Source organism: Protopterus annectens, chromosome 14.part0, assembly GCF_019279795.1.
Source record: "Protopterus annectens isolate FY-2018-M chromosome 14.part0, PAN1.0, whole genome shotgun sequence".
NCBI lineage: Eukaryota > Metazoa > Chordata > Ceratodontiformes > Protopteridae > Protopterus > Protopterus annectens.
In genome coordinates this window covers 580116778-580136021 of record NC_056748.1, presented here as the reverse complement: position 1 = coordinate 580136021, position 19244 = coordinate 580116778, and positions in this window count along the sequence as shown.

The following is a 19244-nucleotide window of genomic DNA, read 5'->3' as shown; positions in this document are numbered from 1 at the left end:
CCCTTGGAGTAAGGCCTAGAAGGAGTAGAAAACGGACTCGGCAGAAAGAGTCTTGCCATCAGTCTTGCACCTAGTCAAGGTTTCTTTCACTTGAGGACCAAAGAGATGATCCATCAAATTAGTGAACGAAGTTTTAAAGGGGTCGTTGCATAACCGCATCCAGGCATGCGCCACTCCTGTTCCTCCATCAGCATGGAGGAGTTAGCTATGGAGTTCAGGGTAGCCAGCTGAGTGTTCATCTTGTCTTGAAAACCCGCAGCTGTAGGATCCTTCAACATATCACTCGCTTCTTTGATCAAGTCCTTTGAAGACGAGTAAAATGGCATAGGTAGTTCAGTGTCCATAGACCTAGATTCCTTGTTAGGTGGATGGACAGGCACTGAAGGATCAGCTAGTTCCTTCTTAGTGGCAGCAGCAACCACCATAGCATCCACAGAAACGTCAGAAATTGTTTATCTGCTGGTGCCGTGATGAATTTCGAGGGTCTCCTGGGAGTGGGGTCCACTGAATCAGGAGCCGTCCATGCCTTTACTACCACCTGCATGAGGGGGTCAAGGGAGACACCCAGGAGGTGGAAGGCGAGAGCCAAACCTCAAGGTACACAGATTCATCCTCAAGGGTTGAGGGCTGGCCAATTTCCCCTCTGCTTAAGGATTTCTAGAATGTCTGCAAATGAGACATCTTCAGAAGGGAACGGGGGAACCAATCCTCTAAATCTGTGTCAGCGGACTCAGGTGAGTCTATGTGTTTCCTCTCACTACACTTTCTCTTCGGGCTCTTCTGCCAAACCAGGAGATTCCTGAGGAGCTGGCTCTCTGCGGTCTGGGATGAGGGCTTGACCTGAGGCAGAGCCGACTGTGGAGTCGAACCAGGTTCTAACACACCCGCATGACCTCTAACGCACCCCTGTCAGGCAGAGCCAGAGGTCCCGCCCGGAAGCTGAGAACCTCTCGGCACCGACAGTGATGGCTCCGAGGGCGATGTCGGAGCTGAACTCACCAACTCACCCCGAAGCTACCACAGTCTCGAGTCGGAGGAGGAACATAATGGGGACAGGGTCAGGCATCGACTGATGAGTCGGGCTCTGAAGCATTTGGGCCAGTGCCTCGGACTTAAGAAGTTGACTCACTACCCTCTGAAGGTCATGGTCCGAAAGCCTCGATGACCTAGAGGTGAGATCTGGGCTCACGTTCAGACAGCAAGGGAGATGCTGAATGAACAGAGCCAAGGACGGTGACCTGGACCTCTTTCTAGTTTCGGTTTTCGAAGTCTAGTCGGAACCGACAAAGGAATTCAATACCTTGGCTCCAGCGAGAGTCATCGGCTCCAGCGGCCTCGGCTCAGACGCTGGAGCCGAGGACCTAGAAGTCTTGGAGGGTTGAACAGTAAGGGAACCCTCAGGCTTAAGTAAACCTCTCAGAATAAGTTTATTTTTCTTTCCTGCAGGACTCTGGGGCTGAAGCCATGGCATACAGCACAAGAGTCCTGTAGACACAAGAAGTGTGACCGTCTGTCAGAGACATTTTCTGACAGCGTCACACTTCCTGAGACCTTTGAGTCTTTAGACATTACAGAAGAAGTGTAACCACACACACACAGTCAAACACACTGATTACACCCTATACAAGTTTTAACTCAAAATAAACACACTATCAAAGTTTTGAGAAAACACCCACACACCACTAGGGAAGGAAAAAGGCCAAGAACTTAAAAGTTCTTTGTGGAAAAGGGATAATAGAAGAGAAAAGGGACAAAATCCACTAAACTAAGGGTAATAACTGTAAAGAATTAAACTAAAGGGGTTTAAGTAGACTAAAAATTACTCTACTATAACTCACCAAGAAGCGGTAGAAACCACACAACGAGATCTGAGGTAACTAGCATTGTGGGATATAAGGGCTCGAGCCCGAGCCGGTGGAACCAACTCTCGAGCTTTTAGAGAACCCATCCAGCAAGAATGAAGGCGAGATAGACAACTTAACATTGGATGTTCATGCTGTCATCAATAAAATAAAATAAGGTTCAATAAAGTTATGTTATGGAAGTTTAATATAGGTCATCAAATGTCATTTGGTGTGGTGTATTAATTGAAGGGGACTGGAACAATTTATGTTTACGGGCTATAACAGCAAGCTACAGATGATATTTTGTTTCTTGCACAAATGATTTGGAACTGTGTTCTTTAACCTCAGCTTAGAGATATGTGCAAAATTTAGCTATTAGTACTGTTACTTTTTACTTATGTCATTTACTTGTGTCATTTTTATACAAAAATATTTAAATATCCCCTGAATCAAATCTTGACAAGAGTTTTTTTTTTTTTTTCTAGTTGTTTAAAAAAGATTTACTGGAATGCAGGTCAATAAAGTGTAATGCTTATACAGGTAGAAATAATTATCCTCGGATGGATGGGAGTAGCAAATATCAGTACATGCTAAGAAACCTGTATTCCCTGTATTCCTCATACAGCCCAACAACCTGATACTAGTGTGTGTGTGTGTCTGTGTGTGTGTGTGTGTGTGTGTGTGTGTGTGTGTGTGTGTGTGTGTGTGTGTGTGTGTGTGTGTGTGAAAAATTTTATAGGTACAGACCTCTACTCACTGTTGTATTAGCTGACTTTTTAACTGCAGACTTATGGAAATATTTTTCAGTGCAAATGATGTTCAGTGCTTCAGATATTCTTCATTGAAATGTTACACAGTGATGGCGACTGGAATTTTTTTTTCCTAAACTTCTTAATGATCTCACTCCGCAAAACAAGGAGCAAAATACATTGAGTTTACTGGTGAATTACTGATCATCCATTGCAGGCCAATAAGCATGCTATCTGCTTAATGCTTTGAGAACCAGGTGTTTCACTCATTACACATTGCCGGACTGTAATGACTTGTGTTGTTGTCAGTGCCAAGTCAGTAAGTTAATCTGAGTTTTTAAGAAAAATTCCAGAAAGACAGCAGTATGGACTATAATTGTATGAAATATGCAAAATGTTATTAATGAGTCAGCATTGAGCAAGAACCCAAAATATTGCCGTATTTAGCTCCTTTGTTCAATAAAAAAACTTTTGTTCATCCTTCACCTGCTAAGCAACTCTATTAATCTTCATAGCAATGTATTTTAATCTATTTTTTCTGTATTTACTATGACAGATGCAATGATACATTTTTCTGACTTGCTTAATGTTGCAAAAATGTGTTTTTCTCACAATTTGACCTTTTATTTCTCTTTACTAGGCCACTATGCAACATACATTTGTGGCAACTATTACTTGTAAAGGAGACTCACCCTGTACATAGCAGTTAATTTTCTTCATAATTATTGAGAATTGCATGAACCAAAGAGAGGGATAAAATATAATCAATCTGCTTATTTCTACCAAGCTTTCATTTTTTTAAACTGTATCTATAAATGCCCAGCAAAACATTTGTATACAGTTATGTAAACATAAATGTTATTTTCTTCTCATTTAATTATTGCACTTTGGGCCTTTGGAACATGCCTGAAGCAATCCATATCGGTCATTTCATACATCCAGACAGACAGATACATGTGTAGATAAATAGACAGACAAACAGGCAGATAAATCAATAGGGAGGTTCACTACAGGTGCTCAAGTCCAAATACATGAATACCACTGTCACGAAGCCAGGGACTAGCTCACATAAGATGTTGCTCATTCTTAAACTTGAATCTGAGTTTGAGCAAGCAGCATTGGGCAGGCACACTTCTGCCACTCAAACCTGAATCTGAGTTCAGACAAGCAGTTTTGGGAAGGGAGTGAGAAGAGGAGATTAAGGATTAGGGGGCAGAATGGGGATTTAGGGTTAAGGAGTAGGAAGGCAGTCTAAGGTTTAGGAAGGAAGATGGAGTTATAAGGTTAGAAAATGAAATGGGAGTTTTAGGGTTAGGAAAAAATCAGGGAATTTAGGTTTAGGGAGGGAGTTGTCATTTTTGATTTAGGGAGCAGGAAGAGAGTCTTAGAGTTAGAGATCAGGAAGGAAGTTTAAAGGTTAAAGTTAGTGTTGTGGTAGGGTTATGGGAGCTAAGTAGTTATGAGAGATTGACTTAGTGGGAGTTCGAGCACTTGCCTTTTCAAGCAAGTGGCAGCAAGCAAGTGTATTGTGAGCATTTAGCATGTGACCACTTGCAGAAGACTCTAGAGACAGACAGACAGATAGATAGATAGATAGATAGATAGATAGATAGATAGATAGATAGATAGATAAATAGATGGATAGATAGGCAAAACTAGCTATGGATAGTGGCAAATGCTGTAAATAAAGTACCAAATAATATAAGTAAAATCCTTTAAAATAGACACATACTCCAAATCCATTCTGCTACTTTTATTCATTATTAGTAAACTTTCATTCTCACACTAATTAATTTGCTCTGATGATCCTTTGTATGTGTGTATGAATATTACTAAAAGTGAGTGATTACTGCTTTCATTGTGATTTTTTTAACTCATAAAATGGCAACAATAAAGCCCACCACTGAGATTTAGACTTGCCAGAGAGAAAGATTGCTCTGATTGGTGAGGCAGTAAGCAGTCAGAAGACCATGATGCAATACCAGACATGTTACAGTGCCCACTGCAAAGCATTTCGAAAGTATTAAAAATGAGCAAGAGAGCTAGCTACAACCTAGGTAAATACGCTGGTTTGGGAACAGAACTGCATTGCCTTTTATTTATTTATTTTTAATTTATTGATACTATAAGTATGTCATCTGACCAAATGAGTCCTTTTGCCAAATCAGTAATTTGCAAAATAACGAGGATGTAGATAGAAATCACAATGTACAAGTAAAATTTACTATTTATAGATAATATATAAATCTACATGGCAAAATATTAAAACAGTGAGTATGGAGAAGGGAAAACATTAGCAATATTAATAGATTTGTTTAACTGAAAAAAAGACGGTGTCCTACTGGATCTTGCATATCAATGAAAGTAGTTTTGCAAAGTTTACTGTGCAATTGTGTCTAAGCAAGTGCAGTATGTTTCTTTCTTAAAATAGGCACAGCTGTAAATATGTTAATATTCCTAACAAGAGAGTTACAGCTTTGAAGTACAGTAGTATAAATACTCTATAAAAGCAATTGTCCCAGTCCCCTTCAATAATACACATCACACCAAATGACATTTGACGACCTTTATTAAATTTCCATAACATAGCTTTGATCACCAACTTTATTAATTACAACTATTCATGATATAATTGATTCTAAATACAGCATAACATCCTTGTAATGTTAATCATGGCAGCATACCTACTCAACCTGCCCCAGTAAGCAGCGTCCATACCTCTACTGACTTACTTTACTTATGAAGCAGCGTCCCATCTCACTTCAATGTTAATCAGGGCAGCATACCTACTCACCCTGCCCAACAAGCAGGGTCCATACCTCTGCTTGCTTACTTTACTTATGAAGCAGCGTCCCAACTCACTTCATACACAATCCATTGAATTACCTTCCACCAAATAAGCACCATCCTTCTCTCAGATTGCTTATCTATTCAGCAAGCTTCCTCCAACTACACATTTCCTTTCCCCAGATCCTTGAAATGAACATCCAGACATCAGAGGGGGAACAGAAGAGGGCAAGCATATCCCTCTTCTCCACCAACCAGCCTGACCAGGCTGTTCCCCCTCCCTTCTACACAAAGTTGTTCAATCCACTTCCTATAAAGGGAAGGGTCAAGCCAAACATCATTTGGTGTACCCATCATCTGTAAAGCACCTTAGAATCCCGTCATAAATTCCAATCCATGCCATCACTGAAACACACCCTAATGAAACTAAATAAAGTAGGATTACCGTGACCCAGTTGTAATATCAGAGCATCCACACCAAGAGAACACATACCCTTTAGTCCTCTGCCTTCAAAGCTGAAATCATGGCTGAACCTGAATGAATTGACAGCCTATAACCACAACAAAACCACAAACTATAACCTCTTGAACTCAAGACAGCACCCAGTCAAACAACTAGTAGCAAGTCTCTCACCCAAAACCCTGTTAACCATAGCATATCACCTTAACACACCCACTACCCAGTTCTATATGTGCAACAACTCTATTACCTTAGGGAACATTCTAACTCCAACTTTAATGTCCTATCTTAGCTGGCAAAAACCAGCACCCCTTGACCTAGTTCCTGAAAACCCACCTATGCTCAGCAATGAAATACTCTACATAGCCAGCCATAAACGCCCCCAATTCACTCATTACCGAACCATTCTTAACCCCTGTTTGGCCCTACCCTTTCCCCTGGAGAGCTCTTTCCTTATATTACCTATACTGCTAGTAGGCAATTAAGACCTGTCCTACCACAGCCTTATCCTGCAACCAAGCTTCCTTTAAACCTTCTAACTCCCCTGTAACAATGCACCCAGTTTTAAAACTACCCCACCAACTGCCTACCTACCATACTTCTTAAACTCTACTCACAAAACTGACAAGAGCCATAGGGCTTTAGCCTAATAAGTGCTGTGCTCCTATGAATGTCGTGACTCTACTCATCCCCACACTCCCCACAAACTGTCCCCAACTGTTTCCTCTTTACTTGCCCCCTATACCAATGCAGTAATCAGCTCTTACTAATTGAACACAGAGCTCTTGTATACCTTAATAAGGTGATTACTTGGACCCACCTTGTGCCCCATTCTGGTGGCAAAGCATCTGTCCTATCAAAATGTTACCTTTCAGATCCCCTTTCCAAGCCACTGCATGATGCCTTCTGTCCTTCAGCAATTTCAGTCAGTAACTGTTGCCACCTTGTGCTCCCCATGTGTAACCTCTTCGCTCGCCACTTCTTCCATCATCTGTGAAGTCCTTGTGTATCACCACCACTGGTACTTGACATTACCATCTACAAAGAAAAGGACAAGCGTAAATCCTCTAATATGTAAAGAGAAGGCTTTACCTTATACCCACCAATTCCAAATTATAGCAGCAGCGTTCCAAAAAACCCCCATCTGTAAGAAAGAAAAGACATGTAAATCATCTAAAAGACATAACGCACCTTTCAAGACATCTGCAAAGATGAACTATCCTGCCAACTCAGGAATGAATACAACACCACCACACATCTATGATGAAGCAGCCATGATCAAATGTCACATCAGCAATATAGCCAAATATGGCTGCAATTCTATGAGACCCATTGCTCCTGCTAGCCTTGGAACCATCTAGGTATCCTTCTTCAACAGATCTCTCTGCTACAGTGTGAGGTGTAAAAGGCATTTCTTACATTTAAAACTCAGCACCATTTCCTTACAGCCTAATCCTACCTGCTCCTCCCCAAAGTTATACCTCTGCCACTGAAGAAATTAGCCATTAACATTAATTTGCCATTCTGTGAATTTATACCTACAACCATAACATAACCCCCACAATAAATAACCCTACAGACTCGGTGCGCATATCATTTTTTTTTATGTATTATCAGTTCCATAACTCCCCATAGCTGCAGAGTAAATGGAGCTGTCCTGATGCGAAGAAAGAGCCATGATAAAATAACCCCCCCCCTTTTTTTTTCAGTAATAAGGACGGCCTGCAAGCCCGCAAAACCATTATGATGCCTTTTCTCCACACTGTAGTTGCAATTAAAGTGTTTAGACTATGTAAAATAAGGGTCTGATTTACTGAAACCTAGCGAGTAGTAAGTAACTCAGCAGAAAGTCTCACTGCCTTTGAGTTCATTGTTATGTACAACTTTGATAAGCTGCGATAAATAAACATATAAAACAAAATTAAACTAATTTGCAGGATACGTGTTTTCACAGGGCTTTTATGGGGAGACTTGGCTGCATCTCTTTGTATTCCCCTAGTGAAGACTGTGTCCTTAGGAGGCTAATCTCTTAGTATAACATCTCTGTGATTGAATCATGTCAGAGTGAACAGAGAAGCTGATTGTTTTTTTTTTTTTAATAGGAAAGACTTGTTCCTTTGATGCTGAGAATGACTGGCCATAGAATTTATATATTCAAAGAACGAGATGTGCCCCTCCATACGTCTCAACCTCTTATTGCAAGAAATCTGGACAAAGCCTGTAAAAATGGGGGTGGGGGGCAAAGGCTCAAAAATAGGGACAGATCTTAAATATTGCTCTTATAAACTCAAAATGCTGCTAGAATAATAAAGTTTGTGTTAACATACATTTCCTGAAGGATTTGAAGTCTGAAACTCAACAATTTTCATTATTTAGTGATTTCAATCCTCAAATCATCTCAGTGATTTGCAAGAAAACCATAAATTTTATGAGGAATAGACCAGAAATATAAGGTAAGAATGTGGACCTTCTGCTAAAATCTGGATAGTTGAGAGGTATGGTGCCCCCACATCAAAGGTGCAGGAAAGCTGCAATGCCAATTACTTTGTCTGCATTAATTTAATTTACTACTCACACATTGCTATTGCCATATAATGATAACATGCAAATAGATAGTGCTTCACATTTGACATATGAGATCTTGAGAAGGTGTGACTCAGTGAATAAGTACAGTTCCCTAGGATACACCACACCCATTATTTCTCCTATTTGACAAAGTTTCTATAGTTTTTACTACCCTCCACACTTTTACTTAAAGTGTCAGAAGTAGAGCTCATGCATGATCTTGAATTGTTTTTCCTAGGCTTCACGTCTATTTCATAGATACAATTGTCCCTAGGAATAGGAAGCCTTTCTATTTTTTCCTGTACATAAAAATCTTTTGAATTCAATCAGTGACATTGTTTTTCACAAGGCACATTAGGTATGCTGCTTAAAAAATTCACAGATTCCCTAGTAAAATTAGTATGAGAGCAGTCTATATTAATGTGTTTGTTATTGACAGATTTTATTTTTACATTAGATAACATCTGTGCATTAGGTAATACTTGTGTGCTAGGGCTAACAGGGGAAACACTTTCAATATCTGTATAATCCTGTATTTCATTTGCAAGACTTTGAGCACACAAGAAAAAATCACTGTTAACTACAGTTCCTGGACTGATTCTGTAGTTTTGCACATTGAAGGTGGAATTAGAAGCAGGCAAAGAATTAACAGATAACGAGTTACGGTTATCGTTTAACCCATTACAATGTAGAGTGTTACGGTCATCTCTTAACCCATTAATATTACTTGGGGGAGCTGAAATAGCTTCAGATGTCTTCGGACAGTAAGCTGAAGCTCCAGTATGGTTTACAATGCTAATGGTTGTTTTCGGTTGATGTACTGAAGCAGAAACCACATTAGCGTCATTCATAGCACTAACGGTTGTCTTTGATTCACACCCTGAAGCAGAAACCTCAAAAATGTTATTTGCAGAAGCTTTATTATAACACTCACCATTGCTAAGGGAACCTGAAGTAGCAACCGTTGTCATCAAGTTACACAGCAAAGCAGTTAGTCTGCAAACACTATCTGAAGCAATATTTTTATTCACCATTTCATTCTGAATGTCCATACAGCCCATGCTTGCACTAGGAGTTGTTGTTGTGTCTTTCAGCTTTTCCCGGTTAGGGGTCGCCACAGCAGAACTCTGGTCCGCTAATGATTGGCAGTAGATTTCTACATGCCGAGTTGCCAGCTCTGACGCACAACCTTCAATGAAGGTACGCCCATTCACACATGTCTCCACACAGAAGATCGGCTTCAGAATGAATCTCACTCAGTGTGTTATCAGGTTTTAACTTAGCCCGTTTAACAGTACCTTCAGTTATTGCTTCCGAGACAATCTGTAACCTTGCAAATTAATTTCCCTTAGAAGTTAAATGTTTCCCTCCTTCTGGGACTAAACAAGTGTCTGTTTCACCAATAAAATGGGAACAATTGCTAATATTTGGTGATTTGATGCATTGAACAACATCTGATTCAATACTACAGTTTAAATCTTTCAAAGCCTAAAAGAAATAGTAAGAAAACTGGTTAGATATAAACTTTAAACTGCTTCTCGGTCGATGTTAGAAGTCTAAAAGTTGTGTTAACTGATACTGTTTTTTATATTTTCCATGTGACATCAGGCTAAGATGAAATGAGAGCAGTCAGTAAATTTATGCATTTGATGGTAGATCAGTACTAAAAAAATAATATAGTAAGCAAAATCATGGCAAGTAAGTTTTCGAAGTGGGTGGGCTGTCGACCCACGTGAACATGTTTTTAAGAAAAATGCCAAGCACTTTATGATTTTCAGGGGAGGCTCAATGAATTTTCTGTAGTTGTAAGGAGGCTGACTGGGCTGGACTTGGAGAATCTAGCAGTCATTATATACATAATGGGGAGAAAACTATTTGCCCGTCACCCAGACATGCGCAGTGGCTGCAGGCGTCCAACGCAGGAACCTGAAGGAATGGAAATACCATAACCGCTCTCCTCAAAATAAGGCATGCCACTTATGAAATTCAGCTGAAAACTGCCACCTAATGACTTCAGCTTAAAAGCCAACCAGACAACTCGACTAATCAGCCATGCCTAGAGTAGAAAAGCCTACTTGCCTGCTCAGTGAGTCACCACATGCCAGAAGCCTGTGAAACAGCACCAACTGTCACCTGTGACTCTGGTGAGCCCAATGCTGCCACCGCAGTCCTGAAAACCCACAAAACTCCAACACCAATGAGCCGAGAACACCATCAGCAATCAAATAAAAGAAATCACATTGAAACCCAAGGCTTTTTTTTTTTTTTTTTTTAGCTGCACAGACTAAAAGCACAGGAAACCCCCACCATCCCATGACTGGGCTGAAAACAAGTTATCATTACCACCAACCTCTGCAATTGAGCCTCATTCACCTCTTCCATACCCCACCATTCCAAGGCCTACCAGACCAGTTAATACCTTCAGGTCGTCACGGACGAGAGCCTGCTGTAGCAGGTTCATGCCAAAATGTGATTGCTTAACCCCACTATACTAGAATAAACCTCTTAAGCCCCTCCCCATCATTATTTCATTTCCTCCCAACTATATCTGCCTCCACTTAACCCTTTCACCTCCCCAACCCACTTAACTCCCCCTAATATTAACCTAATCCCCCTATGAAGATGTCCCAGGACAACTTAGTTTGTTGCCAAACTTCATTTATGCTTTTGAAACTGAACTTCACCGCTGCTTTCCGACTGATTTTTGGGTCTGAGTTCATTAGAATGCATTCTCCATCTAAAAATGTTGTACCTTAATCTATACCAGTCCAACTTTAATGTACTATTTTAAAATTAACTTAGTGATCAGTAGCTTAACTAAAGAAAATATTTGAGGGTAGTTTTCTACAACCAGGACATGACAGTTATTCTCCATTATGTAAATCCAGCAGTCTTAATTTTCTATTATTTGAATTCTGGTTAATAAATTGCTTGAAATGCCTAAGATCAGTGGTAAAACATGCTCTAAAGTGGAAAGAATGAATGACAGCCTTGGCTGTAGCTGAACCAACTACTTTTGTATGATCTCCATAGCTTCTCTAACAAGCTGTGAAAGAGGGCTAGGATTTGATTTTTTTTTCTTTCTGATATTGAATGTCAGAACAGTATAAACCTATATAACTAAATACATAAAGGCCATTGCCCTTTTAACATGCCATCAACAGAGGCTAGCTATAGTTCAGTCTTTCATGAATACAAATAAGTTTTAAGCATCCCAAATGTGATTGTACTCATTTTCGATATACATATATATATATATATATATATATATATATATATATATATATATATATATATATATATATATATATATATATATATATATATATATATATATACATATATATATATATATATATATATATATATATATCTCCAGAACCAGATGGATTATTGAGTGAAGGACTTGTGAAAGACATGATGTGAACTGGGAGAAAATAAAATGTCAGCCTTTATATGATTCTAATAGTATTAAGGCATCAGCATAAGATATAGAATGAGGTTTGCTGAAACTATAGGTGCTTATTTAAACAAGAAAAACAGGGGAGACCCTAGGACAGAACTCCATGCTGCTTCCATTAAATATAGAGTACATCCAGTAATAATCACAAAGTATCCCTTTTCATGATGGTGATGATTCCAATGAAGTTCTTTATTCTAAAGTTCATGCAGCTTAAGGTCAGCAAGTAATATATGGTGGTCTGTAGAACTGAATTTGTTTGTGTATGCAAGAAGCACTGTAGTGAACGTACCATAGACCTTCAGAAACTTAGGACACATCCTAATATGTAGTCGGTCAATATTGTGGGATTTACTGAAATACCACTTGTTGATCTTTGACAGGCAGACATCAGAGAACTGGAAACAAAGACGATACCTCAATAACTGCTCAACTGATCTGTTATTATAAGACTTGAGTGAGATGTCAGAGATCTGGGCTTGTTCTCAAAATGGAGGGCCAGATCAGCCAGATTTATGCTTGTTCTCAGAGTAGGGGCCAGATGATCAGACACCTTTTCAGAGGCAGAAACTAGATCAGCATTATTTGCACAGAGGGTTCTTTGCTTTCTGGTTATTCTTTTCTAAAGATTGTTAATTACAGCCCAGAAACAGTTAGGTTTACCTAACAGAGATTGTTACCTCTGTTTCATGCAATGGTGATATGTCTGCATGTGTTTCTTTTGCAAAGGTCCCCAAGGATACAGAACTGCTTGCAATCATCAGGACTGTAGTTACATTTATATATCCTCCATGCTTCCTTTCCAGTGGGGAAAGCCTTTTTAATTTTTAACATGATCCAAGGGGTGAGCTGAAATAATCATTGAGAATTTGATACTGTCAGATTAATATGAGCTTAACATCATAAGAGATTTTCCATACTATATCCTTCAGCCTAGCTGTTATAAGAGACAAGATGAAGCAACATAAAATAATCAGCTGTTCACCATTATCTCAATCTAAAATCAGGAACCAATGTACATGTCTGTTTATACTAAACACAGCCTGCTATGATCTAAATTAAACTACTTGCAAATGATGTGCCTAGCCATTATTAAAAAAAAAAGTGTCCAAAGGTTCTTGTGCTGTCTGTACTGCCAAGCTAATGGAGGGAGCAGGTGCCCACTCTTTTTCACTTACTTTTGGCACATGTCTTATGCATGACGTCATGTAATCATAAACCTTGTGTCAGCCTGAGCTTCATTTTAACAGCCCTTGGTGTATCAGAACAAAATGTTCTTCGAAATATTCAAGGATGTCTAGTATCAGCCCGTTTCAGCCTGAGTATTAGAAACAGAAAAATACATACAAACTTCAGTTTCAAAGAAAGAGATGCACTTCACATAGTCACGTAAAATAATCATCTCTTCACCGTTATCCTTTAGCTCTTGTAGATCAAACGAGAAAAAACTAATTTGTAATGTGATATCACATTACATTGACTGTGTGCATTAACTGTGACTATTCTGCAGTACATCCCAGAGATGATACTGGTGCTGAGCTTTGAGGCTTCGGTGCTGTATAGTTTCACCACTCATCTTCTGTGTCTTGGCAAAGAGAACTAAAATAAATATGCATCTGCCTATAATCCTAAGTGGGCGTTAAGAGTGAAATGCTCATAGTTTTGTAGAATGACTTTGGCTATACTGTCCTACGGTTTGAAGACTCAATACTTCCAAGTATTTTTTATTTGGGTTCCCACTGTATACTAACCATAGCATCTTCTCAAATTTGTTGGCCAATTCATTCCTCTCAGGGCAAGAGCTATTTTGGCTCATTCATTCCCTGTGAGGCAAAAGCTGATAAGGTTTTATTTATTTTTATGTATTTTACATTTGTGTACCAGGAATGTCTAACTGGGCCAATGGCCCATTTAAACTTGGGGCCTGCAGAGAAATGCTCCATAGAACAAAATTTACAGAAATAAAATAATGTTTAACAATAGTCAAAAATAAAAACATTTTTGCCAAGAATTTATATGAAAAAGGAGTATTTAACAGATTAAATAATACTGAGGCAATTATTATGAAGCCATCATGTATTCCTTCTGCTTTACATCCTTAACTCCACTAGTGACTGACATGCTCACCCTAGGGGCAACCTACCCCTCTCAATCCACATGCACAGCTGTGTGGGCTACTTTCAGCAGCTTTTGAGAATCAAAACTACTTTACCTCAATCAGTGTCCTTTTTGAGCAGAAAAGTGCTACTTGCAAGAGAGAAAATCAGTTGAATAAGACACCATCAATGTCTTCCTAAGATAGGTGAGCTGCTGCAGAAGAATGTCTGCAAATGTCTTCCACCTAGCTATTTTAGCACCTGCAATGTCTGCAAATGTCTTCCATCTGGCTCTTTTTGCACCTGCAATGTCTGCAAATGTCTTCCACCTGGCTCTTTTAGCACCTGTAGCACTATTCAGATTTGGTTCATCTGGGTCCTAGTGAGAGTTTCATTCAATCTGCACCACAGAACCAGGGTCAGTGATTCCAATTATGATCCTTAATCCAGGCTAAAAGGGCTTGCAGCTTATTTCAAGCACCACATGTATTAATATGTTATGCATATTGCCTTAGTATCGTCTTTAGCATTGGTTCATTGTCTAATAGGCTATTACATTATAGTTATAAAGCAGGAATGTCCAAAAAAGCACATAATGTTTCCATAATGGGAAACAGTTTTCATCTGTCAGTTGTTGCAAGATTTTTTGTTTAAAGAGCAACTGACTTTTATTGCAACATATTAAATGCTCACAAAAGTATAAAAGAGAAAATGTAATTGATAGACAACCTGTATCACAAATATCATCTCAGCTTTTAATGGCTGTCTACAGATTCCATCTCCAGACTACAAAGAACAACTAGTAACAAATAGACCAGTTTTTACTGTACATTCTAAACCACTAATGTACCTTGTTTGTCATAGGTAAATACTAGACAATCAGTTTGCAAATGATTAGATCCATAGCTTATAATGAGGCAGTGACCAAAGGTGAGAAAGAAACCCTACACCTTGTGTCTGTGAGGTAAACACCATAACCGTTATGTCAGCCCCAGCCTCTTGTGATTCTATTATTGCTGGCTATCTGTGGCCTTTTGAACCCCAAAATTCACTAAACTGTATCCAAAGCATATGGATCATATTGAAGACCATTAGATTTAATAATAGCTATGTCCACAATAGCTGATTATACTATACGCCATGCCAGTGGTGGAAATGGTTTCTTTAGCCACATGTAATAACTTGCACTTTTCACACATATGCAAAATATGAAAGGACTATTTCTTCTGAAATTTGCATAGTTCATAAGTCCAAGCTATTGGTCCAGTCAACCATTTGGTGGTGTTAGTGTGTAATAAAGAATGTTCTACCACAAGGCACACCTTGTAAAAACAATCCCTGCAAAAGGTTGGATATATATATATTTTGTTATATCTTAAAAAATACTTGCAATCCAACATTTCTGCATTATAGTTGCTTCAAATTCCAGTTACATATACACAGTGTGTTCTACTCCTGGTCAGAGTATGGTATCCTTCAAAGAAGAATACAATATATATATTTTTTTACATTCACATGGAGGAAGCTTTTTAGTTTAATTAATCTTTAGGAAAATCTTCTTACCCACATTTCTAATTCATATCCAATAATTACATCATATACCTTCTCAATTCCTTTCCTCAGCTTTTCTTGGCTAACCAACTTGATCACCTTTAAAACTGCCTGCTGCCTTGCGAGGAGGATCACATTCTTAAGTTTATCCTCTTTCTTTTATACCAGTAAGGAGAAATGGGAGAAAGAGAATGTTGATATTACCTTCTAACTTGGACTGTGCAAAAACATACCCAAGTTTTAAAAATTTCCAGTGCTCATTCTGAGTTAGGTTCCATTTATTTTTTAAGAAATGAAAGACTGATATCATTGTGTTGCTATGTACTACTTGACACAGATCTGCTAACTACTTAACTGCTTTTATATGCCACCATTCATATCTCTATAGCCTCCCTCTTGATTCACAGGCATCCATATAGGGGAATCATTGACCCTTGAACTTTCTTCTTATACTGCCTTATAATGTTACTTTAATGCCTGCAAGGTGCTGATTAGGATAGACCAGCATCTCAAATGCTTAAATATCTCACCATTATACCAATTAAGAGACTCTTACTACTGTACCAATTAAGGGCCCCTTACCACTATACCAACTAAGGGCTCCTTACTACTATACCAATTAAGGGCCCTTAACTACTGTACCAATTAAGGGCTCCTTACTACTGTACCAATTAAGGGTCCCTTACCACTATACCAGTTAAGGGTGCCTTACCTCTACATCCATTAAGAGCCCATTGAATATATGCATTCTGTGTTATAGCTTCTATTTGTGTGCATATTGGAGGTTCATCATGATTACAGCTGAACATGTGTTGTAGTGTAAAAGCTTGGGAATTGCTCTCGACCTTGGGATGCCTAATTAATCCTCCATATGATTAAGTGCTATGAATCACATGCCTAGGAATTATTTTCCTTTTATTATCCCATCTGTACTTGTCAAGTGAATCATGTTCATCCTCAATCACTCATTTGTGAGGAATGTAATTATGTACTAATCCTACATAGAATAGGAAGGGAACTGCAAATATTTTCATCATTGCTATCTGCTGTTAAGCAAGTATGTCTCCAGCTGAGTATCACATAAATATTCTGGATCAAACATTTTTCAGATTCAGACAGAACATGCGGTTGAATTCAAGATGGAGACTAATGCCTAAATACTATATAAGCTACATACAAAGGAAGCATTCCTCATCTGATTCTTTTTTTCTGCTGTTTATTGCATTCATATTGCTTTTATTTTTTTTTTCAAAACAGGTTTATTGTTTTAACATATAAGAGAAATATCATAACAATTTTATACAAGTAATTAAAAATAGGTATTATTATAATATTCAACAAAACAACTAAAGTATTTACAAAGACATCCACTACAATCAGATCAATTAATTAAACTAAAATACCATGCTATTGAAATTAAAATTTTTTAACAAATTTTGTAAATTATCCCATACAATAAAATAAGATGTTTTTCTGTTTGTTCTAGTCCTAATTGTGTTTATTTCCATATGGCACACTATATTCATAACATTTTTAAATTCATTGAACGAAGGAGGTGTATCTGAAATCCAATTTCTAGTTATTATTTTCCTAGCCACTGCTAGAATAGACCATAACAAGGGAAGCTTAACCTTATGAACACTTTGAGGTACAGGTGTGTTGAATAATATAAGAGATTTAGAAATAATGAAATTATCTGTAAAAAGAGCCTGCTAAAATTCATTAATTGACTTCCAGTAATCTTTCAATTTTATACAGTCATAAAACATATGAGCCCAGTCAGCATTAATTTCTACATTACATCTCTTACATAGATTATCTTTATTATTTATTTTATTCATCATCAAAGGTGTATAAAAAGATCTATGTAAAAATTTCCATGTATAAAGTCTCCAGACAATGGAAGACGTAGTTCTATAAGCAGATTCCAATATATATTGTTTATCTTGTTGATTTGGTGGGTCCCCATTAATAGAAGTGAAATAATTCCAGTATGAATCTACACTGTAAAAGTTTCTTGTCTGATAACTTTATGTATGTATGAAAGTTTACCTTTATCAGAAACTTTATGTTGTAAATTTAATATCAAGTAATCAATCAGTGTTGGAATAGATTCTTTAACAGTTATAGACATTAAATCTATTTTATTAATGAGATGTTGTCTAAAGGTCTGAACCTCTAACCAGCAACAAGTTTCTCTTAGATCAAATTCTTGTTTTAAGAAATCTAGATTTTTAACTTTATTATCAGATATCAACTGATACCAGTACTTTAGATCATTATCTATAGCTAAATGAGTTCCTTCAGAAGTAGATGACAAAAGCATACCCTGAGTATACATTATAGGAAATACAATAAAATTCCATTCCCTATACTTAGGGTGCATGAATATAAAGTTATGATAACTAATAATAATATTTAATGGGTAACAAACCATATGTTTAGGTGTAATAGGTGAAGTACAAAATTCCTTTAGTAACCATAACATGGAGTTATTTACAATCATATTTTTATGTGTTAAGGAGATTTTCATGAAGTGTATACTAATTAGCTCCCAATAATCTTTCCATTTTGTGACATATGACTGATCTATTAATAAAGTAATAACTTTTACAATAGAAGAGATAGTATATAAATTAAAGTCTGGAAAAGAAATACCCCTTGAGACCAGCTATTAGTATGTTTCTTTAATGCAATCCTAGGTCTATTAGGTGCCCATAAGAAATTTAACATTAGTGTGTTCAGTTTCTTGATAATTATTTTTGTAGGTGGAAGTATTATTGATTGTATTAAGTATAAAATCTTGGGGAATATTATCATTTTAATAATTGTAAGTCTCTCCTCCATAGTAAAAAACATATTATTCCAGGTATTAAAAAGATTTTGTATATTAAGAAAACAGGTATTATAATTATTATATATAATAGATTTAATATCTTTAGATAGTATTATACCTAAATAAGTTATCTGACCTGAATTGGGTACATATTTATTAAACTCACTAATGAGAATATTTTTTCTTGTATATATAGGTAGTATTTTAGTTTTTTCTTCATTGAATATTAAACCAGAAATACTTTTAAAATTCATCATGTTATCAAATAGAGACTGTATAGAAGAATTAGATCCTGCTGATGTAATTAGAACATCATCTGCAAAAAGTTGAATTTTGGATGTTGTATTTTCATCTATTTCAAAACCCTCTATGTCAGTACTGTTTCTGATCAAATTAGCCCAAGGCTCCATTACTAAAGTGAATAATAGTGGAGAAAGTGGACATCCTTGTTTTATACCTTTAAGAATGGGTATTTTTGTGAAACATATGTTCCTACCTTAATATAAGCCAACGTTCCTTTGTATAAATGTTCAATTAGATTTACAAATGCATCCGAGAAGTTTGTGCACTTCATTAAGGTAAACAGATAGTCCCAACTTACTGAATCAAATGCTGAACTTATATCAAGACTAATAAGTGTTAAATCTTTCTTTTCCTATTTGCAAAATCTATTAATGTTAAAGTTCTTCTTATATTATCAAAAGTATTTCTATTTACAATGAAGCCTGTCTGATCTATATCTATAATGCCGGGAATGATTGTCTTCAATCTATCAGCAAATATATTCATAAACATTTTATAATCAACATTAAGTAATGAGATGGGACGATATGAAGAACATCTAGTTGGATCTTTATTAGGTTTTAAAATTGGCAAAATAAATGTATATTGCCAAG